This window comes from Botryllus schlosseri, chromosome 10 (genome assembly GCF_051294905.1).
Source record: "Botryllus schlosseri isolate E-star chromosome 10, Bs_hap1, whole genome shotgun sequence".
Lineage (NCBI taxonomy): Eukaryota > Metazoa > Chordata > Ascidiacea > Stolidobranchia > Styelidae > Botryllus > Botryllus schlosseri.
The window spans coordinates 1,279,134-1,290,469 of NC_137245.1; the positions used below are offsets into that span (position 1 = coordinate 1,279,134).

Consider the following 11,336-nt stretch of genomic DNA (forward strand, 5'->3'; position numbering starts at 1 on the left):
TGGGACTAATTCTACAACGCATCTCGTCCCCTCTGACGTGGTGCTTCGTACCCCGATGGGGTCTACGAACCCTGGTTAAAAACCGCTGGAACCGAAATGTCCAATCGCCGAAGAATTCATTGGTGTTACAGCTGTGGAGCGTACTACTACCGTACTCACCACCGATAATAACGTAAATAAAAAGAACAAACAACACCCCGCATGTAACCAACTATACGTCACGGGGGTCACAGAATGCCAATGGTTGACCCACTGACCTGATTACATAGCTATATACCCAACGCAGCGGAAGCTACGATCTTCATATATATTACTATTCCTCACGACAGTCATGAATTTTTGCGTACCTAGGATTACCAAGTCACCGTTGTGAGTCGCAAGTCCTCTGATTTTAACGTTTGACCGATCCGAGATCGACTAATTTTACGAAAGGTCGCAGCAAACCAAATCACAATTTTTAGTCACGAATCATCAACGGGTCGTGTTTCATCATAATGAACTAGAAATGTGACGTGATAGCTGATCTTCTACCGCATCGTAGCTTTTAGAAGTGATGTGATTGTGAAGTTTGTTGAGATTTCAGTGATGTTTATAGTAGTTTTAGGGTGAATTTCAAGTTCTTATGCCTAAAAAGACATATGGCGCTTGAATATATTGTTGAATACTTGAAATTCCAAAATGCAGTCGCGGGCCGCGTGTTTGAGACCTCTATGTTAGATTATAATTTGATAACCAGCATCTCGTTCTAAATAGTCTTATTGGACAACTAGAATTATCTAGTTGTCCGAGTCTGGGGGTTTGTAGGTGTCTGTATAACAAAATACAGCAACATTGGGCTGAATGTTATTGACTACAACAAAATTGTTGTGGCATTGTGTATGATCCGATTTAACTAATAACACTGGTCAACACCTATTTTTAGGCAGACAAAGTAAGAGTAGTTTTTGGGGTTCTGAAGGGCACTGAGTCCGAATATGACCATAGTTTTTCAAATTAGCCCTTGTTGTCGAGATAACCCATGGGGCTATTTTGACCGAAATCTCCCATTTTCGCGGTAATGACTAGATATAAAATCGGCCTAGTCGTACTAAAAAGTTTAGAAATTCAATCTACTTGTTATTTTTACACACAGAAGACTATTTTAAATCAAAATACAGCAACAGCACTATATTTAGGGGTAATAGATTTATCATGGTTACAGACTTTCACGGATATCACGTACATAAATAAACTCCAGTCATGTATATAAGTATTTACCTAGATACTCAAATAACGGTGCATTAATTCAATCAGTTTTACGTCAACCACCTATTGTAAATTTGCAATAATCAGTAGGAATACAATATTATTGATATATTTTAAATCGAAATTGTTTTTTGTACGATTTTCGCCCGTAAGCTATTTAGTGCAGTTTCTCGAAAGGTTCCGGCAATGGTCTGACATAATATGTTCAATGGTTCATCTCCTTTGCCCTGGTATATTTCGTTTGTTGTTCTGATGTCTCAGTAGAACCTCTCCCCTTGATAATCAACAAGATGATCGGGAAATATATCAAGATGACTGAACAGGAAGTGATCTTTTATGCTGATGTTTCTTCAAGTTTTCGATATGCAGATATGAATTTTCGGACCAACTTTTTGGTAGTTGGGTTCTTTGTGATCATATAAAAAGTTTTATTTACTAAGGAGAAATTACATGCTGTGAACTCCTCCTAATGTGAAATTGGAATCTTTCATCGGTATTCGGATATACCAGATACCAAATTTAAGGTTCTCGTTTGATAGGGTTACTAGGTATACCCACTTTGTTGACTCAGTGGAAAATTATCCATTTACTAGTCAAAAGAAATGAGACACACATCAGTATTGTAGTTAAGCCTTTCAACGACAAATTTTATAGTGTTATACTCCTCTTTAATCTTGGTAGCGAATGACCAATTGATACAGGATAATATGAATTTCCGTTGTGCAAAAGTACAATTTTAGGCTTGACAAACTGCTTATTTGACGAACAAATATTTCGCATCATGCCATGTTAATATTGATAGAATGACTGAGAATGACATGACGGTTCTTCATAGTCAAATATCCATTTATGTGCAGAATAAAATTTTAAAAAACTACGATTTTCTTCCAACCAAGTGAAATATTTAAGGGTAAATACAGTAATTTTGGGCTTTTTTAGGGGTATAAATATCTTCTGACAGAGAGCCAATCTGACAAAACTAATGTGACATTCGTAATCAGCAACCTTAAAAACCCCAGAAACGGCTCTCAGATATTCTGCCTAAATATTTTTTTTTAATTTTGTTGACCGGTGTAATCCATCCAATAATTCGATCCAACTTTATGATATTTGTACTAATGTAATTTTTTCGGGTTAATTAGCCTAATTTCATGGTACAAAGGAATGCATGAACCAAGGTCACATGCGTACAGTCACGCCGAAACCTAGCATAGCTGAGGTTCGTAGTTTGAAACATGTCCATATACCTTTTAACTGCACCGCACCTATCCCGAGAACTATCCTGCTTTTTAGAGGATTACTTCAGAAGAAAGAATGCCGAAGAGCAACGCACCAAGAAGCGTGTAACAATGGCTGCTATGTGCCTCATAGTGATCATGTCGGTAGCCTCGGCTGTCTACTGGATTTCGCATACCAACCGTGAGCACTAGGGTGAGGTATTCTTTATGCCCGGCTGATAGCCTATTTAATGTTCTTACAGCCAATGTTCCTTCTAAGCTGCGCAATTGCGCAGTGCGGACAAGGTCTCTGCGCACAGAAAATCTAAGCTGCGCACAAAAAAAAAATTGCGCACGGTTGTCCAAGGGACTGCGCAGACTCATGAAAAACTAGAGGGAACATTGCTTACAACAATAATCACCAGCGTTTGTGAAGGGTCCCGAACAGTAGTCTGTTAGGTGACCACACGTTTAACTGTAATTTATGAACAAGGCGCAAAGCTATTATACTCATATGATAGATCTGCACACGAATGCACTCGAATGCACACGAATCCGAACCTTTCAAGGGCTCGGGTGAATCGGGCTAGTCAACGAGCATATGTATGTGTCGGCAAATTCTACGTTCTCAAACATGAAACATATTTATCGAAGGACGGACACCGACTATTCCGACAAGCTTAGCTGCCTATTCTGCTATTGTTAATGATAATATTAGCGGATATGAATGAGAATCTTTTGGTGGACGGTGTTGCAAATGTGAGGATTTAAATAAATATTTCATAAATGTTATACAACTGTATACACTGTTTGTTGTTCATATATGCACAATGCACCACTGTTGGCAACAAATCGCTACCTTCGAGTCACAAGTAATCTCGAGTCATTGCGCATTTTGAAAAGACTCAAGGGAATCGATTTTCGAAGGTGACTCAAGTCAGGTCAAGTCACTCGATTTTTGGAGGTGATTCGATTCAAATCATAATTCAATTCATATTGAATTTTTACGGTATGACGGCCGGGTGACTAAATTACATTTTGCTGTTTGAAACACAGATAAAGTCGCCATTTATTCCGAATCGAATAACTACTATATTTGGGATTTGACAACATTTGCTTTGATAGCGGCAAAACAGCAGAGAATAATGTCTTTAGCTCTGAATCACCATCCAAAATTGAAAATGTACGAACGGACTGGTAAACCATCACACATCATGTGATGAACCAGACCCATGAACCTATAGTAGACTTTTATTAACAATATTCCGACTAGCGCTGACACCATGAACTAACGATCCTTGCTAGGTAACGTCAGACACAGCGCTCACGTGATACGCTATTGCGAATCAGGTAAAACACGTCAATCCCCCCTCTTAAAATTGGGGTGGCATATCACAATGAAATGCAACATGAAATACTCAAAAGCACGAAAAAATTGTTTACCTCAGTAATGAAATATGTCCTGCGCCTTTCTGATACGAGTTGAGCGTCTCAACGGCACTTCAGCGGGTTCAGATGCCGGCAGTGTTTCATCATCAGTTTAGACGTTCGTCGAGCTGCTTGTCTCCATCTAGTAGTCGACTCCTCGACGTTGGTGTCATGAGTAGCGCGATCACTCGTGGTTTCGATAGGAGTCGTATCGACGGTATCCAATTCAGACGGGTATCGAGCCAAATTGTTATTCCGTACGGTCGCCCATCTGAATATTGGATCAGCTAGTATTAAGGGTTGGTTTCGAGGAGTTCATCCGCTCGCAGATAGGTTCATCTTTTCGTCGGACCTTGCTCAGAGCCGGGCGTAGACGAGGCTGACGCAGAAGACTGACAACGTCGATCGTTCGCGGCTTTGATAAAAATTAACAAGCCTATCTTACTAATGCTTGAACACCAGTTCAGCTCCGGGAGCTCTCGGCAAAACTTCGAGAGTCGGAACATGATACAATCTCTCTTCAGCAGACACCATCCCTTTCTCACGTCCATACCAGGGGTGTTAAACATACGGCCTGCCAGGCTATTTCATCCGGCCCGCGGAGCAATTCTAAGTACATGGGAAAAGGCTTATGTTACCGTGCACTATTCTAACAAATATCCAGCATGTTAGGTCACATTATAATCATCCGACAGCGTTGTTGTGATTTTATTCCAGTCACCATTATGAACTAGTTGGTGGTATTTGCGCCTAATTACGATAAGGCGAATTAGTGTACACTAAGTTAAGAGTTCTGTGGAAATATTTTCCGAAATTAGTCATTCACGGGCTCGAAAACACCAATGCTAAACTGTTGTATGCAGCTAACATGGAGAATATAATCGTTGCACAAATTATTCAATATCGATGGCTGCGCTGCTATATCACTTCTGACTTAAAAGATCCCCGGCCTCCAGTAAAACCCAAATCGCGATTTAATAATGTTGAAACAAATGCCAACTTCCACGTTGACAGTTAAATCACTTCTATTCCTCACAACGAAGGTACGGCAGGGTTAACGCCATAATTAGGCTACCACTAAAACAAACGGCGCATAGACATATGCGAGCCTATGTCAGCTATAGAGTCACTGTTGTAGCGGTTTATAACTGTTTTCAACCCGCTAATCATCATATTCATTTCTAATTCCACCGTTTGCGGATAAATTTGTTGATGGCATCGAACCCTAATGATCCGTAAAATTAGGTAATATACTATTATGTACATAGGCATCATAATAAAGTATTCAAGTGAAAATCCAAGGGCACGGGCACAATTAACGGGTCCGGCCCGCGAGCAATCTGGAGGTTTTAACCCTGCCCGCTGACTATGCTCTCAGCCGGGACTTGTTAATAAAATTGTGAATAACCAGACCAATGAACTTATCGTAGGCTTTTATTAACAATATCCCGACTAGCGCTGACATCATAAACTAACGATTCTTGCTAGGTAAGGTCAGATACAGAAATGAATGATTACTGCGCTGGCAGCACCATGATAGCTCATGGGGCATGACAGCGCTCACGTGATACGCTGAAACGAATCAGGGAAAACACGTCACATCATAAAGCCTATAATATGGTTTTTGCCTATGTCTTCATTCTCTTGTTTTATTACAGCTATACTAGCGAGTCATTCCTTTGTTTTGCAATGTTAGGCAAGTGTAACTTATATCTGATCTTGTTGCAGGTCATAGTGGAGGATACTGATGAAAAACGTGGAATTGTGCATTAAGTTATAGTTTCCTGAATAATAAGTTCCTTTCATGAATAAAATGAAACATAGCACAGACAAATCTGGTTAGCATTGTTTACTGTGAAAGTAACACGGGACATTACCGATGTCTGGGCCTGCGATACTCGGATCACCACTAGCAAAATCTTTTAACCTTCACGTGTAGGCCTACTTTGCTAAGTTTCTGAAACATCAATTTTTTATTTGAAGAGCTGCAGACAGAGTTAATTTCAAATGTGTAGCCGAATATAAATTTCCTGTTTCTGTCTCGGAAAGAAGGCTTCATGAGCCAAAGCTGAAAGTGATAGGCTGCGTCACCAGTTATGTATTAAGGAACACTCTGGCTCCAAATCATGCAGTCGTTGTTAATAACTTGATGCAACAAATGCATGTTTGGTGCAAATGCTGCTGTGGTCATTTTTTTTTCGACCCACTAAACTCAGATTTGTACAAAATACTGATTTTTAAAAAGCGCAACTATAACTACTCCATTTTTAAAACTAGCAACTAGAACTAGAACTACCAACTTTTCAAAATCTGTAAATAGAACTAAATCTACTTATTTTTAAATATCCGCAACTAGAACTAGAACTAATTTCTTTTTAAAATCCGCAACTCTAACTAGAACTTCTTAATTTTCAAAATCCGCAACGAGAACCAGAACTAAAACTACTAAAAAACGTTAGTTATTGTCATCTAACTAAATGAGTAGTTTAATGTAAGTCTGACTGCACTACAAAAAATACAAAGTTGGTCTCACATTAATGAAACTAGGATGACATGGCCCCGTTTTCAGCAATTTCAGTCTTAATAATGAAGTAAGGTCGTAAAATCGAGACTGATTCAGCTCTTTGAGACCATATAGAATTCTCACGCTTTTTCGGTCTATAAACAGGACCAAGAAGCGCATCTTAGAAAACAGATTGTGCTTATCAATACAGCATTTTAATGCATCAATTTTTTTGGTCTTGTTTTCAAGGCTAATAAAGAAAAAATGTGGTCTGTGGTCTTAAAATGACACCGGAAAGTTGTCATGAGACGTATACACAAGACGTAACCAGCTTATTGATACAGCTTCTGATGCTTCAGTTGTTTTGGTCTTGTTTCAATACGAATTCTGCTAATCGAGAAACATTACTGAAGACTGGAAAGTTGTCATGAGATGAAAATACAAGACACAAGTAGGTAATTGAGACAATTTTTGATGCTCCGTTTTATAAGTCTCCATTTAAAGGCGAATTTAGATTGGTCTTAAAAATCAAACCGGTAACTCGTCATGAGCTAGGAGCACACCACATAACTAAATTGTTAAGACAAATTTTGATTTTTTTTCTTTTCACGGATCTGGACCATGCCCATGCACTTTCGGTCGCAAAACCTATTTTCCCCGAATGTTAGTAATTGCTTGTGCGTGTCTTCAAATTTGTCAAATGTCAAAGGTATTTGCACCACAACCATAATTCGAAAGACCTTGATAATTTTGAGTTTTGACTGATACACACATACACTGATTGACTATCCACTACCGACTCACCAACCACAACTGCTAGAATTGACTCGGATAGCGGTATATACGGTTCTGAGTCTTACATAATGAGTGGTAAGTGGCATGTACCTTGATGACAACACGTATTGAATGAATTGTAAACTCATTATCACAGAAATATCCCAACACTGGAAATTTAGGTATCTCACGCTTTCCTTCCACTAACAACCTAATGCTGAAAAGGATGCCCCAACAGCACTGCTAGGCCCACTATTTCCATCAATCTGGGTCTTATCTTTGAGACAGAAAGTAGCCTATTTGGTAAGGACAATTGGTCTTTAAGACTTCTTTTCTCAACATAATGATTCAAGACATTAAATCCGAATTTGTCTAATTTTTTTGTAGTGGTATGCTATGCAAAAACTGGTTTCATGCTGACATCCCGCCATGACAAATATGAAAAATATTACTTGGCCCCAGCATTTCTATTTTAAAATTAACTTGTGACATTCCCCTGTTTAAAAATGCATCTGAAGTTAACCTGGATGTATAAACGATTGACCATTGGCTAGCCTCCAAAGAGCGAGGCTACTCGGTAATCAGGAGGAATTTATTTCGTAAAATTTGTAGCCTGCTTTTTCGATTTGGTCTCGAAGCTCCTCGCAGAGTTTACCAAACGTTTCTCTATGCATAAGATTACATTTACACAAACCATTATATTTCATGTGCTATGTCAGCAGAGTGGCTTTGCAGATGATCCGTTGACATTCTTGCATGTTTTTGAGGCAAAACAAGGACCAAGAAGAAAACTGTTGCTGCACCCAAGTTTATTACGAATACGCGCTCGCGCTCTTAACATGATGCGGTGCAAACGATGAATCGTTCTATAGCTTGCCATGTAAATTATTACCTATGATTGCTCAATACTTATTTCTGTTTTTAATTGTATTAGCAGCTGTCCTTTGCCAAATTCGTGTGATACGTTTTTCCTTATTTATTGTATGTAGTTCAATTGAAATGTTTGTCATGTTAGTTTAGTATTGTCTTAGAACTTGCTGTTATATTCAAAATTCCACTGACACGTTTATTTCATAGTATGTTTTTAATTTCCTGATTGATTTTTCGCGTAAGCCTCAACTTGTTCCCTAGAACGCTTGCACGAAAAAACTTACGCTAATGCATAACAGGGGTCATTTTGACCCGTGTTGCTATTATATGCAATTATATTTTAAAGACCTGGACTATTCTCTTCTGTTTTTGCTTGCCCCTTCCATTTGTTGTTATGACATATCTGGAGTTTTTACTGCATTTTATTGAAACAACCGATAGAAACAGAATGAAGAAGTCGATGAAAAAATGAAAGAAAATCTCTAAACATATTACAACGCATTGCCTGATTCATTCATTGCATTTGTTGCATGTGATCATGTTCACGCTGTGTTCTGGACATACGGGTCTGCAACATCTTGAGCAACATTTTGCAACTTTCTTATCCTTTGCGTGGGTACATAAGGAACACAGCTTCCTCTTCTGCAACGTGTTTGCTATTTGCAGAGATGTACTACTAAAATCTAAGCCACATCTCCTCATAGCCTCTTTTGTGGCTCTGTGGAGTCGAGGAATTTTCTGTCTTGTCATCGTGTGGGGCAGAATGAGCCAGTTAGCAAGATCGGTTATGAAACATCGCTTTGAACCTTGTCCTCTCTTATAATCAGGATATACTTGTCTGTATATGATATATACATTTAGAGCTGCGATGTCGAGCAGATTATAAAAGAGAGCTAAAGGCCATAGGCGGGTTTGTCGTTTGCAAGTATATGTTTGAACCATTTAATCAACCAAGGCAACACCAATCTTTGTCTTTTTGTAAAATCTGATGATCTCAGGCCTCTTTTTCGGGTCTTCCCTGTCAATGCTTATATCGTGATGCATTGTGTTCAATAGTAGGCCTACCACAGCTTTATGCTTTTTGGGAACATAGCTAACCATCGTCATTTGATTGTTGAACACAAAGAGTGATGTCTTTGCTTCTCGAGACTTAGCAGCTTTCATGCACTCTGGAATCTCTCGTTTGCATTTCTTCATCGTTCCAACAACTTTCAACTTGTGTGCAAGCATTATTTTGGCTAAAGAAGCTATTGTAAAATAGTTGTCCATCGACACATTCCTCCCTAAGCCTTGAATTGGTGATGTTAGATTGACAACAACATTTTGACCCAAATTTTTCTCTGGTTCTTATTCTGGTTGTCTACCCACGTAAATCCTTGCATTGGATGCATAAGGCAGAGAAGCATCACACAGCCAAAACAGTCTTATACCGTACTTGGCAGGCTTGCTAGGCATGTATTGTGTGAAGGGACATCGCTCTCTGAATAGCACCAGCACAGTAGTGCAGGCTCCGAGGGAAAACTGAGTCTTACAGTTAGCGATGACTAAATCCCAAATATAGCTGAATGCGGACTATCCTGCTTCAGTCTTTCGGCCCGTGTCCTCTTATCATCGAATCGCAGATGACGTCGAATATTTTCAAATCGGTTGACGCCAAATCCGGCTTTGTAGGAAGGATTTTGTTTCGGCTCCAAGAACAATTGCTGTATATCTAAGTCCCAATTCTGTTCTACTCCTGCCAAAAGTAAAACGCCAATAAAAGCCAAAAGTTCCTCTTTTTGCACAGCCTTCCATTTCGTAGTAACTCGTCGACCTTGCAAGTTGGTGTAGAATAGTATTTCTTCAATGATATCATCACTAAAAAATGCCATGAAAGCATCCTTCGGAGTGTAAATATCTGACGATGAAACTGTGTGCAAGCGAGTGCTAATCACATTGTGAGATCTAATTCTTCCTTGAGGAGATGAAAATGAGCTCCAGACAGTTCCATCATTTCCCGTTCGAGTGCTGATGTCGGGAGATGTTGATGAGGAATATGTTGTTGCAGAAGAATCACTGGTTGCAGGGTTCCCACTTTCTCCTCACTGTCTGATCCAGAATCTGTAGAATACAAACATTGAATCGTAGCTTCGGTATCAGAATGATGAGTCTGCACAGTAGAAGGCATATAAGGCGGATCATCATCAACTGAATGATCAGAGTCACTGCTTTCGCTTTCTCTATATATTTCATTATCGTCTTTTTCCATTGCATCCATCACTTGCTGTACAGGTTCTTCAATGCTCATGCCACGATTCTTGTAACGCTCAGCCATTATACAGTCATTCGCATTAAATTTGCTGAAACATAAGTATATAAACTCCATATTTTGCAGCAGCATGGAGGGATAGTACGGAGGTAGCTTCCTCTGCAGCACTTTTTAATGGTGCCACGGCGCCCTAAGGATCATCATCACCAAAACCCATGTGCTTCCTTCATTACCTAAACCTAACATGGCGACCCCGGAACAATAGATGATACTTGAAAAAATATGAAATGAAATTCCCTCCATCATCAAAAACTGCCTTGAAGAATTCAACAAAACCAATACTATGAAGAATGTCCAGAAAACACTGGCAAATATCAAATCATCCTTGAAAAAGATGAGTGAAGAAATTGCAAAAGTTCAGAAGAGCCAAGAATTCATTACAGATAAGTTTGATGAAATGGAAAAACAACTGGAGATTAATACTGGCTCAATAAAGCAAAATTCGAAGTCAATCGAACAACTTGACCTGATTATCAATGAACAGAAGAAATCAATTACTGAACTCTCTGAGAAGTATGAAGAAACCGACAGGCAATCAAGACTTGATCTTCTCGAGTTCAACGGCATACCTACCAGTACCACCGAAGACACTGATATTCTCATCAAGGAGATCATGTCCAAAATAAATGTCCCCCCTCAGGCCAATGATATCACCTACTCACACAGGAAATTCCCCAAAAGCGATGAAAATGGTAATCCCTCGCCAATCATTGTGAAGTTCGGATCTCGTGTAATACGAAACAAAGTCTTTGAATCTCGATCTATGCTTCGTTCCGTTGAAAACTCAACAAGCATTCCAAATTACTCGGATATTTACATAGTCGAAAACCTCCAGTTCCAGTTTTGATCAAATGTCTCACAAGAGCTCCTTTATCCAATAAGAAACCTATCTATAAGCGCCTTCCTACCACCAACTCTCTTGAGAGTCTTCAAGATGCTGCATTCAGTCAGTTCGGCAGCTTTGAGATGACAGCATTAACATATGACACAC

The 11,336-nt window shown here is 39.3% G+C and overlaps 1 pseudogene; it reads right to left on the minus strand.

Moving 5' to 3' along the window:
- Positions 1 to 8,547: 8,547 nt before the first annotated feature.
- Positions 8,548 to 9,495, minus strand: LOC145449164 (uncharacterized; annotated as a pseudogene).
- Positions 9,496 to 11,336: the final 1,841 nt, after the last annotated feature.